The 23,721-nt window shown below is 36.5% G+C and overlaps 1 protein-coding gene across 1 annotated transcript in view; it reads right to left on the reverse strand.

Moving 5' to 3' along the window:
- Positions 1-9,741, reverse strand: part of Cntn6 (contactin 6) — a 252,515-nt gene extending 242,774 nt beyond the window's left edge. Inside the window, exon 1 of the mRNA XM_013010399.1 lies at positions 9,660-9,741. The gene's annotated coding sequence lies outside the window, so the exon portion shown is untranslated. The remainder of the gene's footprint in view (positions 1-9,659) is intronic.
- Between the last annotated feature and the right edge of the window lie 13,980 nt (positions 9,742-23,721).

Raw genomic sequence — 23,721 nt, forward strand, 5'->3', positions numbered from 1 at the left:
GGTTAACTACTTGTAGAAAACTAAAGCTAGATCCTTATATATCACCCTGCACCAGAATCAACTCCAAATGGATCAATGACCTCGGAGTCAAAGCAGACACTCTGAAAACATTATAGGATGGAATAGGAGAAATCCTTGGTCTCCTTGGTACAGACCGAAATTTTCTTAAAAGAGACTCAGAACTTTTCTTAAAGTCAAACATGGTGACTAGTTCCTATAATCTTTGCAAGACTGTAAGATACTACCTTGAAAAAAATTAAAATCTACAACATACACACAAACACAAACACACACACACACACACAAACAACACACACACACGGAAAACAACGTTCTTTAATTCACTCTTTTATTCACCCATAGAAAAATATTAGCAAATCTGATTTCTGACTTTCCTTTCTTGCTCTGCTGATTGGCACAAATAGCCAAAAAGACGATAATGTTCTGATAAGGAATCTCTTCCCACTGGTCCATCAGAGTATTCATATGTACAATCCTCCTGAAGAAGTTTGGCATAAAAGTTCCTATGTAGCTCCTATGTAGCTGCTGAAGGTGACTTTGTCACAGAAGAAAATCATAAATAGCAGGAATGGTGAACCACCACCCGGGGAAACACAGCAGATACAAATAACTGGGGAATTTTTTCCCCCATAAAAGCAACAGTCAAACTTCAGCTCCACAAGAAGCTTACACAAGGGTTCAACAAGCTGAATGGTAGAAGTGATACTGTTCAGTAAACACAGAATAGCAGGGGAGTACTTAAGATCTGGAAAATAATTGGCAGAGAGCAAAAATACTCTTGAAAAGTAAACCCAGTCGGGTTTTGGAGTGTCATGCCTGAAATCTTAGCTGTATAAGAGCCTGAGATTCTGAGGATCATGATTTAAGATCCAGCCCAGGAAGAGAAGTCTATGTGATTCCATTTCCAAAACCAACAGAGAAATTGGGACTAGAGACCTGGCTCACATGCCAGCCATCGGCAAGCAAGTCCAGCAAGCAAGAGGCCCCAGTTTAATTCAAACCCCAGTATGCAAAAACAAAACAAAACTTCTCTTCAATATATCTATATATGGAGATCACACATCACAGACAGGAAGATAATAGGTAAGGGAAAAAAGTAAAATCAGAAGAAAAGTCCAAAGTACAGAATGAACATCCCTAAAGGAACAAATAAAAGGGTTGAAAAGATTTAACACTGACATACACAATAGTTGAGAAATTTTTAGAATTGAAGGACAGATTTAAGAACTTGGAAGGGATAAAAAGAATAAATTTGAAACAACTCTAAAAATACACACATTGGTGAACCTGAGGACAAGAATGACACCGAGAAATTCCTAAAATATACCAGAATGAAATACCAATAAAATACTGAGCTATAAAATAAAACTGCATGCAGTGTTCTCATGAACAAAATTTTAACCTAGAAAATCTTGCAACAGACTTTGAAAAACATTGTCCAGAGGAAAATACACATCTACAGAGTTTCCATGGTCAATGGCAATATTGTTTTAGAATGTAAATAAAATGATATTCAATGCATAAATATTAAGGGAGCTTAATAGGTTTTCTAGAATGGCTTCTTTGTTCCCTACATATTTTAACATCCATTAGCTGTCCAGTAATGTTTGATTCTTCCATGCGCATATGTGCATACAATATACCTTGATCAGACTTGTCCCTCCATAACTTTCCCTCTTCTCCTTCCCAAATCAGCCTGAACAGGCTTCATTGTTCTGTATAACACCTGCTCATAAAGTACTTTGATCATGCTCTTCCTCCTTCACCCTGTCTGCTCCCCACTCCCTCTTGCTTCTATTTACACCCAACAGACCCTTGTTACATTGCATTATTCTTTCTTCTTTTACTGTCTGCAAATTGTCCAACAATTAGCAATAGTGCACATGGGAAATGACTAGCCGGTGAGCATGTTACTGACAAGAAGAAATGGTAAACAAAAGAAGTCAGGGAAAGATGTGATCAATTTAAACAAACACTGGCAAAATTATTAGGCAGTTTAAAAATAAATGGTAGAGATATCTTGGGAGCAATTTGAGCAAGCCATAGTCTTGTTTGCAAAGAGGACTGGCATTTATGTGTAGTCAATCTTAGAAAATATAAAGTTGTGTGATGTGTTGTTACCTTATCTTTGTTCAATAAAACATAATGGAGAAGATTAGATTTACTGTACTAAAAGCCAAAAAGGTGTGAACAAAGGTTGGATTGGGTTATTTACAAGGGCTCAAGGCTACAGAATCCTAACTATTTAGGAAACGGAGATGTGAGGATCAGGGTTCGCTGCTAGCCTGGGCAAAAAAAAGAAGTTTGAGAGACTCCATCTCAACTAACAGCTGGGTTCAATGGTAAGCACCTGTTATTCAAGTTGTTAAGAAACCACAATGGCTAGGGCAGTGGTACATGCCTATCATCCCCATTGATACAGGAAAACACCAGTAGGGGGATCGAAGTTCAGAAATAAACAATACAAAAAAACCCCAAAACACAAAAAACAGGCTGGAGGTGTGGCTGAAGATAATTTTGATACTCTACATGGGAATTCTCACACTTGCTTAAAAGACCTAAATAAGGCATGAATGCCACATTTTAATAGTTACATTGTATAAATAAATATATCACTAAGAAAATAGGTAACAGAAATTTAATATTCACATGATGAAATACATAAACCAAGGTCAATGTTGAAATGAAATGTGGAATTAAATTAGTAGGTTCAATAAGTTTATTTTCAGTATGAGCTCTTTATCATTTGTTTTGTGTGCCTGGTATTACTAGGCTTGAACTCAGGGCTAGGATGCCCTTAGCTTTTTTACTCAAAGCTAGTACCCTACAAATTGACCCATACCAATGCTTTGTGCTTTTTGCTGGTTACCTGAGGAAAAAGTCTCAAAGACTTTTCTGCCTAAACTGACTTTGAGCTTCAGATCTCAGATCTCAGCCTCATGAGTAGCTAGGATTAGTTATGAGCCACTAGTATAAAATTTATATAATACCTTGAAATAATAGTACAAACACACACACACACACACACATATATATATATATATATATACATATATATGTTAAAATTAAGATAACAAAGAACAAAAAAGAATGGCTTCTGGACTGCAGAAAATTATAATTTACTCCCATACTGTTAGGTAATTTTCACTTAAAAATGTATTTAGCACTTTATAGTTCTAAATGGTAGAAATTAATAAGTATCCAATTTGGGTATTACATGAATATTTACAATACCTTTGATCAACAAAAATGGCATAAAAGATGTGAATCATTTCCTTGAAAATTTAAAACTTACATAAAACATCAAAACATTTTTGTAAAAGTGTGAAAATGGCAAAATACAAAAAATTCCTTTAAAAAACAAAAACTTTCACTGTGAGTACTAAAGTTGAAGTCCAAGTATATTATTTAAATTTAAAGGGTAACCACAAGGAAATATTACAATAATATAAATTATTGGAAAATAAGACTGAAAGGTGTATGTGGAAGGGAGATATCTATATTTTAATTTAGTATTTTCCTGGAAGTTCAAGTTGTTTACAGATGTATGCCTGAGACATAAATATTTTATGTAAAAATAGAACAAAGGAATAAAAATAGGAAGAAATACAGACATTTTGTAATAGTTTTCTCTGTTGAAAGGGACAAATTTCTTCCAATGTTTTCTTTTGCTTCTTATTTCTTCTTATGCTTCTTATGTATAATCAGAAATTTAAATAAACCCTCTTTCTTAATCAGACTCAATTGCTTCTTCTATACAAAAATATCAATTCTATTTTTAAGCTACATGGATCCAAGGACCAGCATTTCTAAATCTAAATTTAGATTTTTAACGTTCTTTTTGAACATCTTCAATCTCCACTTTTATTTCCAAGTATGATTTACATTCCAAATTTAATTATTTGAGACATACAAAATACAATTGATTAGGTGATGATTATTATTTTGGTATCTTTATTGTTTTATATTACTTTCACTCAATCCCAAAGCTCATATAGAAATGTTCTAACAATAATAATGTAATTATAAACAATGAACACATCAGATTGCCTATTAATTGTCAAACATTCTTCCAGGATATTTTCAACATTATCTTATCTATTCCTGTTAATAATACTATGAAGTCAATACTTTTATTATGTTCATTATATATGGAGAATGTAGGGTATAGACAGGTCAATGTCAAAGTTATTGTATGCTAGATAGAGAAAAGAAAGCATTTCTTGGTGTCACCTGAACTCAGAAAAGCCTGGCTTAAGAGGTTTTGTTCTCCCTCTCATTTATTAATACTCAGGGAATGGCACTTGTTTCACTAGCAAGACAATGTTTGCTTCATTGAAGCATCATAATATCTAGGAAACTTCATCCATCCAAGCATCTGTTCTTCATTCACTTATTTATTCCATTGAAAACTAGCATCTACAAGGTATACATTCATTCTACTTCCAAAAGGGAAGGGGCATTTTTATTCATATAATAATCAAATTCATGTGTAAATTACCTTAGGATTTATTGCAAGACAGCAGAATAGGCCACTGATATCATCAATACAGGCTCTCAGAAAGAAAGCTCAAGAAGCCCGTTTCATTTCCCTTGTCTCCCTGATGTCATGCATTTATCACAACCCTTATCTTTTTGTTTTTTCTCTCCATCCTTCCTTCCCTCTCCCTCCATTTCTTCTTCCTTCTTTCCTTCCCCTCCCCTTCCCTTCCTACTTCCTTTTTTGTCTCTCTTCTTCCATCTTTCTCTCTCTTTTCTTCGTTCCCTTTCTTGTTTGCTTCCTTCCTTCCTTCCTTCCTTCCCTCCCTCCCTCCCTCCTTCCGTCCCTCCTTCCTTTCTTCCTCCCTCCATCTTTCTCTCTTTGTTTGTTTCTTTCTTTCTCTCTCCCTTTCTCTCTCCCTTCCTTCTTTCCTTCCTTCCTTCCTTCCTTTCTTTTTCTTTTTGGTCCAGTCGTGGGGCCTGAACTCTAGGCCTGGGTGCTGTCCCTCAGCTCTTCAGCTCAAGGCTAGCACTCTACCATGTGAGCCACAGCGCCACTTCCGTTTTTTTTTCTGCTTATGTGGTGCTGAGGAATCGAACCCAAGGCCCCAAGCATGCAAAGCAAGCGCTCTACCACTGAGACACCTTCCCAGCCCATTTCTTTCTTTCTTTCTTTCTTTCTTTCTTTCTTTCTTTCTTTCTTTCTTTCTTTCTTTCTTTCTTTCTTCTTTCTTTCTCTCTCTCTCTCTCCCTTCCTTCCTTCCTTCCTTCCCTCCCTCCTTCCTTCCTTCCTTCCTTCCTTCCTTTCTTTCTTTCTTTCTTTCTTTCTTTTCTTCCTTTTCTTTCTTCTTTCTTTCTTTCCATCTCTCTCTTTTTTCATTCCTCCCTCGCTTTCTCTCTCTTCTCTCTTCTCTTTCAATTCATTTTTTTATTTTGAGATAATCTTGCATCGTAGCCCAGGGTGGCATCAAACTCCAATCCTCTGCCTCATTCATCAAGCACTCTTCCCACTAAGCCACATTTCCAGCCCAAATCTCAACTTTTAAAAAATAACCTTTATTCATCATTCATTCTACAGAAACAACAAGGAACAAGATGGCTATAGGGATATCAAACCTTTCAAAGCAAAAACCTTCTCTGCCCTCAAGACATTCACAGATTTAACCCTAAACCGCCAAATGTGAGACTAATTCCCCCAATTCTCAAATGCTAGAAACCATAGACCTCACAGAGGTATCAGGGAAAACCTACTTCTTCTTTTCACTTTAACTTTTAGGAAGATACAGACAGTATAACCCAGAGACTTCTGCCTTAATGACTTTACTCTAAGTTATATCATTCACCCAAGTGTTGACCAAGTAAATAAGCATCAGCTAAAATAAGTAAGATGACCCATCTGACAATTATACATCTTGGACATCAAATTTGCTTTAAATCTGTAGATACCTTAATAGCATGTCCACAAACACCAAACTTCACAGGTCTTCCCATAAACAACGGACTTCATGTTCAAATGATAAAATGTCAAGAAACTATTGATAAACTTAAAAAAATTATTTTTTCCCTCTCTCATGATTGTTTTGGGGGAGCAGATTCATATGCTCACATCAAAATTAGGTTAAATAGAGTTTTCCTAGCTCCCTGCCTAGCACACACCTAACCCACAAATAAGATCTTGATTCATGATGATGAACTTGACTCACTCGATGAACTTCCATTGATCTATAAGCTCATCCAAAGTCCACTGATGTATTCAGATCACCTCAAGTCCATCAATGAATTAGGGTTCACTCATGTGTTGCCCATTTGATGGGTTTTGACAAATATGTAGTAAGTTATATTCACTGTTACAGTACCATACAGAATACTTTCAAAGCACCAGTGACTCATGCACATAATCCTGCTACTCAGGAGGCTGAGAGCTGAGGATTGTGGTTTAAAGTCAGTTGGGACAGGAAAGTCCATTAGACTGTAATCTCCAATTAACCATTAGAAAACCAGTAGAAGCACTGTGGGTTAGAGGGGTAGAGCACTAGCCTTGAACAAAATACTCAGTGCCCAGGCTGAGTTCAAGCCCCATAACCAAAGACAACACCCTCCCCCCAGAAATGTAGTAACTAAATGGAAATAACAAGCTAAAACATAAGAGAATAAAACATTCTAGAGGAAGATGAAAACACAGAACTAGAAGTTAAGTCAGAAACAGTGATACGGCACAAGTAGTTGAAAATCACCATGAAAGATGGTAGGGCAGATTCAATAAAGAAAACAAAATGAGCTGGAAAAATATAACTTGAAAATAAATTTGGATACCACAATAGCTGTGGAAGATGAACAAATGAGATACAACATGTCTACAATTGGTGACCTGGGAAAGAAAGAAGCAGTATAAATATCTGGCCCATCCCTGCTGTGTCAGGAAATCAAACTGCACACACACAATAACTCAAGAAATTGTGAAATAAAAGAATCTTTAATCAATGCGGTAAATGTCAAGAACATACTGATGAAGAATAAACAACTTCGGGACAAAAAGAACAGAAAAAGCAAACAAAAACTCATGGACAAGGAGAATTCAGGAATAGAAAATCTATACATAGCCAGAAACCCAAGAAATATTGGTGAACTGATGAGCAAATACTGGTTGGCAATGGATGACTTCTTTTAAATTTGAAGTGGGTCTAAATCGGGACCAGGAGAATTAGGTTGGAATGGAAATGCTATAAAACTCAGCAATGTAATCTGATAATAAAAATTTTAATTTAGGGAGTATGGGTGGCTTGATAATCATAAAGTATGTATGCTGATTTATTTCACTATCATAACAAGGACCTGTAAGATACTGCTTAATATTTAAATTTGCATTCAAAAATCACCTCCAAACTCTTAATATTTTCATATCTTTGTTTTCAAATTTAGGGTTTGCGGGAAGTAATACCTCCTTTGGAAAGAAATAGGTACCTAAATTTAGCCTTTTTTTTTTTTACTTTCATTTGGTTTCTTTTCTTTTTTTAGTTTAATTGAAATCTAAAATACAATCATTTTGTCAAATGTAGGTTAAGGTACCACTGTGATAAAGGAATATCTATCATTGATCATAATACCATATCATTCTAAGAACTAAAACTGTATTACACGAAACCGTTCTTACTGAAGTCTCTCCCCTTATCCCCTCTTTTCTGTCACTCATATCTCATCTTTTTAATCAGAATTTAGGTATGAGGATAGTCTCTAAATCTCATGATTGTTATCTATGAGTGATGCAATTTTTTCAAACTTTTATGTGCAGCTTATTTTTTAGAGTATACCTCATGCTACAGCATCTAATCAATGTGATGATAATGAACATACATAACTAAATAAGTGTTTCATATTCCTCTTCCCAGGTAACATCTTAATAGGGTAAAAATGTACTTTTATGCTACTGAGAATTTTCATTTATCAAAAAAGCAAAAGTAGGTGGTAAACTTAATATAGCACAAAAATTTTTCCCAGTGTAATTGTGTGTGTGTGTGTGTGTGTGTGTGTGTGTGTGTGTGTGTGTGTAAGGAAGTTCATGTGCACTCATTCTCTATGGACCAAGGAAATCCACAAAGATTAAAACCAAGATCGTTCACTTAAAAAATGTTTGAAAGAAGTAACATAATGCAGTTGTTTATAAAGGATGTACTTGTTAAGATGTGATAAGTTATGCATTTATATAACCTCATATAGAGCCATGTCTAAAAGTTTGCAGATTTGAAAATCTTAAGGCTGCATAGCTATGATTGTTGCTGACAGGAAAAAATAAAAATCAGTGAGGCATCAAAGATGACATGACTATGTATTTCTGTTTGTTACATAAATTATGCTACTGTTTTGTGTGCATATGTTTTCCCTGTGAAGATGTAGATATTTACATGTGTGTGTGTGAGAGAGAGAAAGATAGAGAGAGGGAGGGAGAGAGAGTGGAGGTGTAGAGTGTTTATTAGCTCCTTCCATTATAAAAACAGTGCACATAAATTGGAGAAACCTTCTACCACAGTGATTTTAAGAGATGATAAACAAATCCATCAGATAAATGAAAATTGCTCAAAACAAGTGATTCACTGTTCAACATATGGCTCCTTTTTATTACAGACATCTCTGGAAAACATTGTCACTGTAAAATAACATTAGGAATACCTCATTTTCCAAATTGATTCTATGTAATTTTACTCTTCTCCCTGTTTTCCTTTTTTTCTCTCTCTCTCAACATATCATTCATTTATTCATCTTGTGAATGCTTCTCAGAGGGCCCTGTCAGGATGCTGATTATTTTAAACAAGTAGTTTTCATTTGGGCAAACAAGAACTCTGAATTCCAATTTCCCCCTCAACCCTCAATGTTACTGTATCACATTATCATAATAGGCTATGGATACATGCTTAATCTCAGAACTCTTCAAAGTTCTGTTCCCAAGCGATCAACTTCTGAAACTTTTCATAAACTATGATAAGAATCTCACGCCGAGAAGCTTTAACTCATGTGTGGTACAAAGGAAAAGCTATTTTCTCCTAGCTAGCTAAAACCAAAAACCCAGACAAAATTTGGTGAGTCTATGTGACCTGCAGTCTAGCTTTTCTCCCATTACCAAAACCTACCCTCAGGAAACTTTATAATCATTCCTTTCAATCATCCCTGGACATTGCAAACCACACCCCTGACAACCCTTTGGGGGGAAAATAAAAATTAGTAATCACATCTTCCCATCTGCCGTTCCCCAAAAGGAAGTGGCCATAGGAAAAGACCAGAATTAGCACTGTCATACCCTCTTGCCCATTAGTTTCTACTGCAGCAAAGACTAGTGAAACCCTGCAAAAAATATACCTGTATGTAATCTCTCTCTGTCTGGTTTGAGCCTCACTTCCCCCGAATACAGATTTAATACATCGCTTTTCCCTCACAAGGAATAAATGCATTTTAATCATCAACATCATAGAAACAGAACATCAATAAAGCAGTCACACACACACACACACACACACACACACACACACACACACACACACACACAACCCCAACCCCAGCTTTTACCTGTTATGCTAAATACAAAGAGACTGAAAGGAAGAAAAGCTGCCGCTTGCCCAGCAATATTCTCATTGCAGTAGACAGAGCAATTTTGCACTTAGAGATCTTACCAGGGAAATGTCTCGAGATCTTTACAGTGTTTTTTTTTCCTTGCAGAACTCTCTTTCAAGCTCTCAGCCAAGGCATGCTGTGCATCCGGGCAGAACCAAGGCGTATGGACTGTCTACACAGCTGGGAGATAATGGGACGCTTTCTCTCTCTCTCTCTCCCTCCCTTCTCCTCTCTCTCTCTCTCTCTCTCTCTCTCTCTCTCTCTCTCCCTGGGACTGCAAGCCTTTTATCCACTGAGTATTGCGTGGCTCCTTTCTGGTGTTAAGCATGAAATACGTTCCTCCTCTCTTGCTGCATTCCTGACGGAAACTAGACAATTAGTTCTTCAGACCCATGGGCAAAGCTCCCGTTTGGAATATTCAAAAGGGGAAAAAAATTCTCTCCACACTGAAAACCAGCACTATCTTCATCATCCTTCACAGAATGAGAGCGCGCAGAGAGCAGCTGCCATTCCCTGGCATGCAAGATTAAATCCCCCCTCCTCTTCTCTTTCTTTGACTAGAGAGAGTGACTCCCGTTGGGTCATCAGAAAAAAAAAATATATATATATGTATGTATATGTATATGTATATGTATATCTGTCTTATTGCAAACTGGGTCAGAGTAGCTACTTATTACGTTTCCAACAGGAAAGGAAGTAATTTATTTTTTCCTTCCTCTGGTTTCTCCGCATTGTCATTTGCAAGCAAAGATTAAGCCGGTCAAGGGTCTGCACTGATTTCCACTGTATTCCTGTGTCAGCCCTTCTGAAGCACGCCAGAAACTCCACTATTAGTTAGAAGGAAGAGAGGAGGGAAATAAAAGCAAAGGGTCATAGGCACTGTCACCAAAACCTTTGTAAATCACATGTTTGAAAAGATAGGCAGGAAATATCTTAAAGCCAGGAAAGTACATAGAGAAAGTAGAATCAAAGCAATCCAAAGCTACTGTTACTCTTACATTTATCATCTCCAGAAGTAGAATATAAATGTGTGAGTGTTTATATAACAGCTCTGTTAAAAAAAAAATAGGAGGGTCCTTTTGGGTTTTACACAAAGCTCTCTGACTAAACTTTTTAATATGTGCAGGTCTTATTATTTGATTTGGAAGAGGCTGCTTGAACAATAAAGTAAGCCAAATGAAAAGCACACATTAAGAACACAGAGATACTAACACAAGCAAACATGTGTACAACATGAGACTATGGTAAGAGATTGGATTTATTTGCATGGAATAACAGAAGACATTATACTCTTCAGTGTCTCATAAGGAGAGGATATTGGGAAAATGAAATCAAATCAAATATAGATGAGTGAAAAAGTAACTTTGGGAAAGATACACACACTTAAAGCAAAACCAAACAAGACCAGAAATAAATAAATAATACCTTTTAGTTTCTATGCTTTTCCTTTAGCACTCCATTGTTTGAATTCCTAAGGAGAATATTCTTCAGTAAATATTTCAGGACCACCTGTAATCTCTTTATAAGGACTAAGCACTGTCATCAGAGGCCACAGAGAGAATGTGATACTTCTTTATGACAGGTAAACTCAAAACAGGCTGCATTAGTTGGGCACCATGAACTCACACCTGTAATCATGGCTACTCAGGAGGCTGAAATCCAGGGAGGGGGGAGGGGTTTGGAGCCAGCTCAGATTGAAACATCCATGAAACTCTTATCTCCTATTAATCACAAAAAAAAAAAAAAAAAACTGGATGAAGGGGCACTGTGGTACAAGTTGTACCAGCATTAGCTTGGAGGGAAAAAAACAAGAACAAAAACAAACAAACCTCAGGGGTAATGCTCAGGCACTGAGTTCAAGTCAACACACATACAACTCCTACCTCTCCCTGTCCCCCTCTTCCTCCCCCCTCTCCTACTTTCTTCTCATTTTCCTCTTCTTCTCTCTTCTCTCTCTCTCTTCTTCCTCTTCCTTTTCGCCTCCCTCCTCTTTCCCTTTCTTTCCCTCCTCCTCCCCCTCTCTTCTTTCTTCTTTCTGGTTCTTCCTTCTCTGTCTCCTCCTCATCTTCTTCTCCCCTCTCCCCCTCCCCTTCTGCTTTTCCTTTCCCCCCTTTCCCCTCCCCTTGCTTCTCCTTCTCCCCCTCCCCCTCCTGTTTTCTTTCCAGTACTTGGGTTGAAGTTAGAACCTGACACTCTTGCTCATTAACACTTGAGCCACACTTCACTTCCTGCTTTTTTGCTGCTTAACTGGAGCTAACAGGCTCTTTCAATTGTCTGCCCTGGGGCTAACTCCACACAGTGATTCTCAGACTTCAGCTTCTGGAGTTGCTAGGATTCAATGGGTGAGCTGTGCCCTGCACTGTCACCCTTTCCTGAATCCTGTCTTTAGTTGCTAGGACTAAAGGAGCCTTTAGAACTCTTTATCATCTGCAAAAGGGACTTATGCATGTAAAAGTCCCATGGCTAACATTCAATCCTCATTTTATTTCATAAAACAGTAACTACTACTCCTTTAAGCATGGTCTTTACTTAGGTTTTTGATTTCCTCCTATCTTGCTGTCTGCATCTCCTCAGATCATTTAGAGGCATATTCTCACTTTGTAAATCTTTAAATACTGGGGAACATGCAAAATCTAAAACAGGCTCTGTACCCTAAAAGCTACAAAGAATTGTGGGAAACAAAACTCTAAATAAATGCAGAAATAAACTATTGTCATGAATCAACAAAACTGTAATTTTAAGAGGTCAGCTATCTTCTGGAATGCCTTAAGATTTCACATATTTCCAGCCAAAAACTCAGGAGACTATCTTTTGCCTTTGTGAATTTATGTACAGATACGTAAATGAAAATGACAAAATAAAACTGAAATAATATAGAGCAAAGTTGGAGAATTTACTCTTTGATTTTAGAATTTACTACCAAGCTAAAGTTATCAATGTGGCATGGTATTGGCAGGCAGGAAACATCGGTAGAACATAAATTAGTTTCTCAAAAATAGATCCTCATACTTATGTTCAACCAAGTTTAGAAAAAGTTGTCAGAGTAATTCCTTGATAAAAGAATGGTATTCACTTGAAAAATGTTAATCTTCAGATTTACTTCACCCCATACACACAACTATGAACTCTAAGTAGATTATGAAAGCTAAGGCAAAGAAAATCTATGACAACTTGGAAATTGGCAAAGATATATTAGAACCCATAAATACACATATACAAAAAAAGCCAAATCACAAAAGAAATCCAATAAAAAGAATCTAAAAGACACAGAAACAGAAAAGGGTGTTCAATATCATTATTAACATAAAAATGAACACCTCAAGCTCATGACTCCACTGTGTAGCCATTATTAGGAAGGTTAAAATTAAGCATACCAAAACCAACAAAAGAATATTGAGAAATGGAGGAACCAGAAATTTTTATATTTTGCTAGTAGAATAAAGTGCTATAATTACCTTAAAAATAAATTTGTGGGATTTTAAAAATAACCACAAAGAAACATCACTCATATTTTTACCCAAGAAAAATGAAAGCAAATATGCTCATAAATATTTGTCAAGAAGAGCCAAATCAATTTTCATTTTCCTAAAAGAAAAAAAAGTTTGAAATAATACAATGTTCCCCAACAGTCTAATATTTTTTAAAGTCTTACATTCCTAAATATAATACTAGTTAGAAATAAAAACATATCTGAACTTGAATTGATTCCAAAAGTACCATAGTACAAGAAATATCATCTAAGAATAAAAATAAAGCAATAAAACCACCTGAACTTCCATATTCATTGCAGCATTCTTCTCCATAGCCAAGTTATGATAAAATCTCAGATAACCCACAATAGATGAATGTACCAAGAAGATAAAATATGTGTACATATATATTTATATAATATCTACATACATACACCTACTCAATATTATTTAACCATCAGAAAAAAGGGAACTATGGAAAATCATACATGATGTAAGCAAAGGTCATATGTAGATCTTAGATGTAGACTACAACCTCCCAAGTACACACACACACACACACACACACACACACAGAGGATCATATGCATATATGCATGAGCAACCTGACTAAAGTAATGTAACTCCATGGAGTAAATCCTTTGGACCATGTACAGACAGATTAATCAAATGAATATCAGGAAGCTGAAATGTGTTTCCTATTAGTGGGGAGAAGCATTGGGAGGGGCAGACTACTGGAAAGGGAAGCAGCAGATGATGTTACTCAATGCACGTGTGTCAAACAGGAAGTGGGAAGTGATGAGACTTGACAAGGAAAAGGAGAGATGTGATGGAAGGGGTTACTTAGGGTAAGATGAACTGTACACACAAATGACACAATAATTTGAAACCTTGAAAACATTGGAAGATTTTAAAAAGTTAAAAAAGAAAAGCTAAAGAAAAACCAGTCTACAATGATAGGAAGAAAAATAAAAACCTCAATGTTAGAGGTAATAAAAATATCCAGCAAAAGTAGACGGACAATATCATAAGGGTGGTGTGTATCTATGTATTTTGACAAATCTTTTCAAATATATAATTGAGTATATCTGATTGAAAATAAAGTATGCCTTAAAAAAATAAAAGTACTAGGGCTTGAACTTTGAACTCAGGGCCCAGGCACTATCTCTGAGCTTCTTTGCTCAAGGCTAGTGCTCCACCCCTTGAGCCATAGCCCCACCTCCAGCTTTTTGGTGGTTAATCAGAAATAAGAGTTTCATGGACTTTCCTGCTAGGATTGGCATTTGAATCATGATCCTCAGATCACAGCCTCCTGAGTGGGTAGGATGAACATTACCAGCTGGCTATTTCTGAATATTCTTAAACATTGTCAATAACTTTTCTCACTTCTTGCAATCATCTATCTATCTATCTATCTATCTATCTATCTATCTATCTATCTATCTATCTATCTATCTATCTATATATGATAGGGATTTGTCTCTGTCCTTTTACTGGGTAGTTGATTCCACTTGCATTTAGTGTGGTACCTGATGCTTGTATTGAACTGCTTTCTCCCTTCTTGGATTTACTGAGGGAGGCACAGATTCTCAAGTCTCACTGGTATTCCAGTGGGCCTCAGACCCCCTCTGGTCTGAGAAACACTGAATACCACAACCCATGTCCCTGGCAGTCCAGTGGGATGGTAGCTTTGTCAGGACCCAAGCATTAAGCACAACTTGAAAGTTATACTCTTTGCCAAGAAAATTGACTCTGAAGAACATCAACCAGTAACTTCTGGTTGTTCTTCTCTCAAAGTCTCAAGGACAGACTCCCTTTGTGGCTGCTTTTCCTTTACTTTTCTTTCTTCTTTCTTTCTTTCTTTCTTTCTTTTTTTTTTTTTTTTTGGTCGGTCATGGTACCTGAACTCTGAACCTGGGCGCTGTCCCTCAGCTCTTCAGCTCAAGGCTAGCATTTTACCACTTGAGCCACAGAGCCACTGGTGGCTTTTTCTGCTTATGTGGTGCTGAGGAATCAAACCTAGTGCCTCATGCATGCAAGGCAAGCACTCTACCACTGAGCCATACTCCCAGCACCTTTCCTTTGCTTTTCTGATACTGTGTGTGTGTGTGTGTGTGTGTATAAATGAATATCCAGTGTTTTTATTCTTCCTAACACTGTCTAATAGAATATTTAATAGAATATTTAGGCTCTGCTCCTGGGGAAAGACATCTAGAATGTGACATACTACTGACTCCCCTCAATCCATCTCAGTCTCCTGCAGAAGATATGATATTGACATCCCCTGGTAGGAAAGAAACCTGACTGAAATTAGTTCTCTAAGCAAATTAACACATTGTAACTTATTGATCTAGGGAATGTAAACCTGAGTACTATTGTATTGCTAGTGTTATTTTTCTTGCCTGTTGGATGCTTGCTTTCCTGTACAGATACTTTGATTGGTATATACAACTGTTCTAAATAACCCAGGGCTATAAAGTTGTTTTTAGAAGTCATTCTTCTCTGTCCATTACAGACCATCCTCCTGGTATTACCAAAATATAAACATTTCTCTATGATCTTTTTCTAAGTGTTTCCTCTGATTCAAATTCTAAATTCTCACTTAGTCCTTCCTACTGTTCTATGAGGAATGTATCAGCATTATTTTTGCTTTACAAAGATCACAAAAAAATAAATAAAAATAAACAGCAAAAGTCTAAAGAGGCATCAGAATCCTGGAGCATTTAAATCCACATATTTATGTCCCAAACTACATCCACTGGTATTTCAGAGAGAAGGAAAAATAGGTGTAAATTTTATGCTTATTTCACTCCGTAAGGCCTAATACAAGGTTTCTCTTAAATGCAATATTTTCAGATATAAACAATTAACTGTACTCTTTAAAGAATACTTAATGCTTATGAAAATCTTGTAAATCTAAGTACTATCTCAACCCTCCACTATATTTTTAAAAAGACAAAATGGTCTCAGGAAATCTAAATTGCCTTCCTGCTTCGATTTTTCTCTCCCTCTTTGGTGACAAAGAGGTAAGATTAGAGTATCCCCCCAAAAAATCTACTATGCATGTCACATTTGCCTTTCCTTAGGTTAAAGCACATTAAAGAATGGGAGATGGAAAAAAAAAAAACGTCCTTTTTTTTGCCCCCAAATGATTTTTATCACATTTTGCAACATATGTATAATTTTCTAGATAGTCAAACTTTCACTTCCCTCTGGGGGGGAGGGGAAATTCAAGTAACAAGGTTTTTCCATAAAATGTATTGCTTTCCAAGAGAGAAACTGTCAGCGAAACTTACATATTCTCCTTTAACCACATGGAAAGAAAAGGTACCTTTTAGAGAGCTACTGTTATCATTCAGTTCAAATCCCTTGAATATATTCATATAAAATAGAAGAATTGTTACACCTGATCGCATCCAACAGGGAGCAGGGCTTGGAATCTTGTGACATGAATTGTTTGGCCTCAACTGCAGAGGGACATGGCAAGAATTGTTCCTTGGAAATGCCTGCCACCTGCTGCTTCTAACACTGAATTTTAATGAGCACCAATTGCTCTGCAAGACTCTCCCTATTTTAGAAGTATCATTTCACATGAGCCCATTGTGATCTTCCTAAATTACGGGGTAAATTGCTTGGGTCCCAGCGAAAATAGATGTATTTCATTAATGCTGTTCTTCTTTTACTTTAATCTTTTTAACCCTGAAGATTGAGAGATTTCCCATGCATAATAATTATGATTGTATCCTACTTCCTAGACAATGAAGGGGTCAGAGCACATGAACTCTAAAATCTGGATATTCATCAAGAGTTTAGCTGCTTAAACAATGATCCTGCCTTTCCCATTCTCGCTGGTAATTGGTGAAATATCAAACTGACTTTCAGTGTTGGCTAGACACAGGAAGCATGAGTCTCATCAATTTCCAATAAATAGAATTTAACTCTTGGCATCATTAACTGGAATATTGCATTTTTTTTCACAGTTCATGTGCCACATTTCTTTCACAGTCATGTGGTAGATTGATTAACTTTAGTTCTTCACCTTTTTGTATATATGCACTGGTGACTCTGCCTCCTCATCAATGGAGAATATTTCTCTGCCTCTTGATTGGGGGCCTGGATATCTGATCAGTTAGACCAATAATATATAAGTAGATATCACAGTGTGCCAGGCAGAAAGGCACACTGAAGAACACTATTGGCTGACCTGCAAAGAAGGGGGAAGGTAACCCTGGGGGACAGTCATTCTACCTGTTCCACAGATGTCAGCAACAAGACAGCTTCCTAGCTAAGGCCCCCTCTGGAAGACTTGATCCTCCTCTCTTTCATATACAGCCAGAAAATGTCAGTCATTGTCTTAAACCACTGCATGTTGACCTGGTTTGTCATGCAACAATAACAATTCATCACACTTATTCCCATCCACCCAAGCCCAGGTGACCTTGTCTAGCTTCTTCCAAAGGCAACACCTGAATAAACAAACAGGAGGCTGAGATCTGAGGATCATGGTTCCAAGCCAGCCGCAACAGGAAAGTAAAAGTCTTATCTTAAATTAACCACCAGAAAAGCGAAAGTAGTTTCTGGGCCTCCAAATGGTTGAGTATTAGCCTTGAGGGGAAAAGGCTCAGCGACAGTGCTTAGGCCCTGAGTTCAAGTCCCACAACTGTCTAAAAGCAACAACCACCACAAAAATACCTGAGTCAAAGAAGTTTTGTCTTTGCTTATGTGAACTATTCAAATAAAAATGTGATCTCAGAATATAAGTGAGGAAGTGAGAAAGGGGAGGGAAGGAAGGAGGGATAGAGAGAGAAAAAAGACAGTGAGAAGATATATTAAGTGTTTTCCAACAAATAAGAATGTTTGATAAATACTAACGAACATCATAAAAGTATAGTTCATGAAATTCTAACTCTACATGGGGAAAGCATGGTAAAGGACTTAATCTATTAACACCTATTCCTTAGTGTTAAATATATGAATTCATATATATATATATGTGTGTGTGTATAGATATATACATATATGTGTGTATATATATATATATATATATATATATATATTTACCATGCAAACCCAGGAAATTATTAGAGTTAAAAGAAAAATATTATTAGGGATTTGGTCACAACTAGCATAACTTGCATCTACCTTGCATCAATGAGACTTTATGACACACTACATATTTTGCTATGGGATATTAGCTCTTCTACACATCCAGAGCACACATATATGTGAGTGTGGATCAAGTCTCCATAAGTACTCTGTGAATATGTAGAAACCAGATAAGTTATCTAGAAAAGAGAAGGTTGATGATGATGCATTGGTAGGTGACAGAGGTACTAGGCTGGAAAAGACATGTACTTAAAAATATCTGGTCAGCCTGAGAAATTTTGAAATGGCACAGGAAACAGCTTCTCCTTTTGCAACACCCAGATCTACTCATGACCTGCATGAAGCTCAAGTCATCAACAATAGCATCAATTGGGCAGAGTCTGCTAAATACCTGTGATGACTTAAAAACAACACATAAAATAAACAAACAAACAAAACCTACAGTCCCACTGATGTGAGTCTTAAGATGTAATTGCTCTCCATAGCCGCCCTCTGCAGTTTCCTCATTTCAGGATGATGATGTCTTTGGATCACCTGATACCTTTTCCCTGGAGTCCAGAGAGATCATATCTTTAGAACTTTTGCTCAAATAAGACTATGTTTCTGCAGCTGCTTTCCCACAATTAGTCCTGTGTAATGGAACTCAGGAGGTTACTGAGGTGAATTGTCAGTAGCATATGTATATAATATTCCTCCCAGATTCCACTGGGTAGCAACAAATGAGGTTTCTTATGACCTTAAGGTATAGAGACATTCATCCACTGATTATTTCTTTCATTTTGGATAGGACCACTGGACTAAATAATTAAATGAGAGCTATACAAACATTAATGCTTTCAATAACAGAAGTCTTCTTCCCTCAGTATGTAGAACCTCTAAACTCAGAAACCTGAAATTTTAAAGATTCTGGAAAATGGAAAGAATTTGTACTATTACTTTTCATCTTTTAGATATTTGCTCCTCTTGTAGCACAAACACATAGCAAATATAAGTTTAGTTCAGACCTTGCATTCTAGAGGACCAGGCTCTATTTCTGTAGGGTGTATTCTTGTATTCTTATCAACTTATCTAAATCTTCAAGTTGATTCCACCAGGATATTTTATTAGCTGTCTTGGGTGATGAGGTACATTGGAAATTTATCCAAATTCCCATTCATGCATTGTCAAAGTCTTACCAACAAATGGATCCCTTGGTCTGAGGAATCGATGTACAGGGTATAACAATAATCTATGTATCAGATATTCTGTAAGTTCTCAGATAGTGTTGATGGCAGAACTACAGGCACAGGAGGAAAACCTGTATCATTGGTACTTTTCAATTCTGTTAAGAGTAAACCATTCTTTTCAGGATGGATAATGTGTATTGCAATCATCTTGTTGCCAAATGGGAGATTGGTCGGCTTGAGGGGGCCATATTAAGGAGGCATGATAGGACATTTCCAGTAGATTAGACAATCAGTAGAGATAATAACAAGTAATCTATGGGAAGCCATAGTGTTGAACTCATTGATAATTTTCTTTCCAGAGACAATGGCAACTCAACTCACAGCTGACTAAAATTCTGCTGTGAACAAGGAGAGGGGATATTCCACATGCTTTCAAAGTACTAAGTCATTTTTCCCAGCTTGATTGTTGAGTGGCTCTTTGCCGTGGGTGCCCTCTGGTGGACATTAATAGGGCACTAAAAATTAAAAAGAATAAACATTCCCAATAATCCACCATTGTATCTATCCATCCTTTGACTTTGATTTTTGTTATTATTGTTTCCTAAGTCTGTATTCATTAGAAAAAAACACTCAAAATTCTTCAGGAGTCCATGTATATGAAATAGCTCCACCCTTACAATCAATCGATAGTTCACAGTTCTAATTTCTAGAAATAATCCTGTTTGCTGCTTTATTCACAGCCATTTCCCCAAAGGAAAACATGCTGAGATAATAGTGAATTCTGGGGCCCACCAACTGAGCTATTACATAGGTTTAAGGTACTTTTTTTTCTCTTTCTTCTTTGATCATTATTTTAGGTACAAAGTATGTTAGCTCAAAAGTCCCAAAACGCACCAAGTTGTATCTCTCTTTATCTTTCTCCAGTCTTTATTTCTCTCATACTAGGGTTTGAACTCAGTGACTCATGCTTGCTAGGATGGTGATCTCCATTTGAGCCATTCTTTAAGACCCGATCACTATTTTTAATTTTTTTTTTTAAACAGAAAGATTACAGTTATATACGTCAGGACAAAAGTACATTTGCTTTTGGACAATCACTGATTATTTTGAACAGTTCTTTTTCTTTCTTTCTGTCCTTCCTTCCTTCCTCCCTTCCTTCTTTCATTCATTCTTTCTTCTTTTCGTGTACCTTCCTTTTCTTCTTGGAGGTAGGGTCTCATGAATTTGTCTGATTGAACTAGCTTCTAACGAGATTCTCTGTTCCCATTCTCCCAACTTGCCAGAATTACAGGCATGAGCCTCTGGTAACTTCCTGGCTCAGTATGTCTTAATGGTAGGGAGTTTGAGTGACAACAGTAGATCCTTGACATCCTCAGGTATATGATTACAAGATGGAAAGAAAACAAATGTTCAGGATGCATACAGTACTGTACTGGAGATGCTTGATTAACTTTCCCCATAATGCCACCCAAAATGCTACAAGTGTTACCTTTCCAAACTTTTCACTTACTTTTTGGAGATACGTTTTGACAAAATCAAGGGCAAGGAAACACTCTGTAGATCACACAATGAATTAAAAAGAAGTGACTTGAAGGACTCATAAAGAGCTTCTCTGTTTAATTGACTTGCATCATGCTCTAGCATGATACTTGTTTGGGGTTTGAAATTACTTTCAATATTTAAAAAAATGTTTTTCACTATTATTGGTCAAAACTGCATGCCATAAATCTGTAAATAGGTTAGGCTTCCTGTAAACTGTTCTTTTTCTTACAAGATATATCTCAGAATACCATAAATAGTTTGCTATCTAATGATATTTTTCTGCAGCAATCCAACGGCCTTTGTGGATTTATCTTCTACCATATGGTGTGTTTATCTTAATAGAACATCTAAATTTCTTGTCTTTCTTGCTGACCAGGTCAATTAGGATAATCTTTAATACAGCACACCACTGTGATATTCTGCAAAATTCAAAGATGAAATAAAGATCCAGTGAACTACAATGTAAGAGCAACACAGGAGAATTCAAATGGCCCTGAAACCAGACAGTCATTTTTTTTGGAAATGACTTTCCCTGTGTTTTTTCTTCCTTTGTCTGATGAACCTTGGGAAAAAAAACACAATCACCAAACCCATAGTTACATTCTAAATGCCAGAGGCTGTGTTGATATGTTTCAGAGAAGAAAACACATTTACCATAGCAGCTACAGTTGGGCATACACTTTAATTGTATATAGTAGTCCATCAACTGCCTTCTCTCCTGGCTAATTTATTGTTGTTGCAGTAGGCAGAGAGGCAATTAAACAGTGGTATGGAACTACCAGCTCTGCAACCTTTAAGTCTTTGACAGTGGTACTAATTTATACAATTCTTAGAGGGTGTTACATTTCACCAGATTTCTTAGATTGTTTTTTCCCCTGAATATGAAAAAGGAGAAAGACATTAAGAATCTCAAATAATTAAGAATCTAGGTCTATTTTCAAAACATCAAGAATCTTATAACAATTCTGGCTCCACATGATCAGAAACCAATATGAAGGTTTTGTTAGCTGGCCATTTGATACAGCAGTGGAATTGTTTCTGTAGGGCCTGAAAAAAAATAACAACACATATTTCCCCTTTATATATAATTGTCATAGACACGTGGGTTAGTACTATTTTAACTAGGACTCTAAAGTTCACCCTATAGCTAGAGGCTACTCATGACTTTCCAGTAACCCAAGTACTGGTTTGGGTGTCTTCTACACTAATTCTCAAAGGTTCTCTGAACTTTGCAGTTCCCCTTTGTCAAGCACAATTGCCCTGATAACTAGCCACTCTTCCCTTTAGAAGCATATTTACTATGGACTATTTTAGTGTTATTAAAGATTCTTCCTGGTCTCCTTTAAATCCAATTGTTATTGGGTCAAAACTAGATTCTGGAAATTGCATCTTGAAAATAGAGTGTTTGGTCTGTTGAGATCATTGACCTCCACTCACTGTTCCAGGCTCTCTATTTCATTAGCACACCAAAATTATACATTTAATGGGTTCCCATAGTACATTTTAGTGCATGCACCTAAAGTAGTTTGACCATGTCCAACCTCCTATTACCATTTTCGTCCTCCTTCTCCCTCCCTATTTCTTCTATCTCCATAAAAATACCCTTTAATTGCGCATCTTTTTAGCCTCTTAAATGCCACAAATGAGAAAACTGTGATATTTGACTTTGACAGACTGGCTTATTTGACATAGTATGATGAACTCCAGTTCTACCTGTCCCTTGCAAATGACATAATTTCATTCTTTATGGTAAATATAACATTGCTGAATTTATGTACCACATTTTTATTTATCTATTCATCTCTTGGTAACCACCTAGGCTAATTGTAGATAATATATACCCATGATAAACATGGCATTCAAGTATCCTCATAGAAAGCTGACTTTTAGTATCAATGCATAAGCAATATGACTTTATCACATAGAAGTTCTTATTTTAGACTTTTGAAAAGCCTCCACACTGATTTCCATAAAGACTGGACTAACTTACAATCCCACACACATTGAGTAAGAGTTCTCTCCACACATGTCATTGCCAGCATTTGTTGTTTGGGGGATTTTTTTATGATATACATTTTGACTAGGGTAAGGTAGAATCAAATGTGGGTTTGGTTTGCATTTCCATATGGTGGCTAAAGCATCTGAATATTTTTCTCTATGTTTATTGGCATTTGTTCTAAATTTGAAAGGTGCCTGTTCAGTTTTGTTTGTCCATTTATTGATTGGAATCTTTGTCCTTGGGTTTTTATTTTTTTGAATTTTAATGTATTAAAATAAACTATATATAAGGTATTTAATTTTTTTGTTTTTATCTATTAATCGCTTGTTTGATGATTTGCTGACAAAAGTATCATTTTCTCCCATCTATAAGCTATTTAGTCTATGTCTTTTGCTGTGCAGAAACTTTTTAATTCCATGCAGCCCCATTTGTCATTTCTGCCTAATTCATTTTAACATTAAAAAGTAGGTCCATGAATTTCTTCCTTGGGAGCATATGGTGGGACTTACGATCTATCATCTAGCGATGTTGATCCCTACAATGAAGGCATTTTGATCTTGGCCAGGCTCTCATTACTGGAAGTATACATAACTTGTCCTTACAAACCAACTACTGTCAGATGCCACTCCATTCTGGAATACTATCTTCTTATTGATTCCATTATATTTACTAATGTCAAAACTGGTCCTGGTCAATAGAGGTTGAAAACCTTTGCCAGGGTTTTCTTTATTGTCTTTTTGAAGGGATTCTCCTACTGAGCCATTAGGGAAACATGAAAATGAGGTGTGCGGTACTATTCCACATATTAAATCAGTTTTCACTTTGTCATGTTCTGACA

This window comes from Dipodomys ordii, unplaced genomic scaffold (genome assembly GCF_000151885.1).
Source record: "Dipodomys ordii isolate 6190 unplaced genomic scaffold, Dord_2.0 Scaffold12, whole genome shotgun sequence".
NCBI lineage: Eukaryota > Metazoa > Chordata > Mammalia > Rodentia > Heteromyidae > Dipodomys > Dipodomys ordii.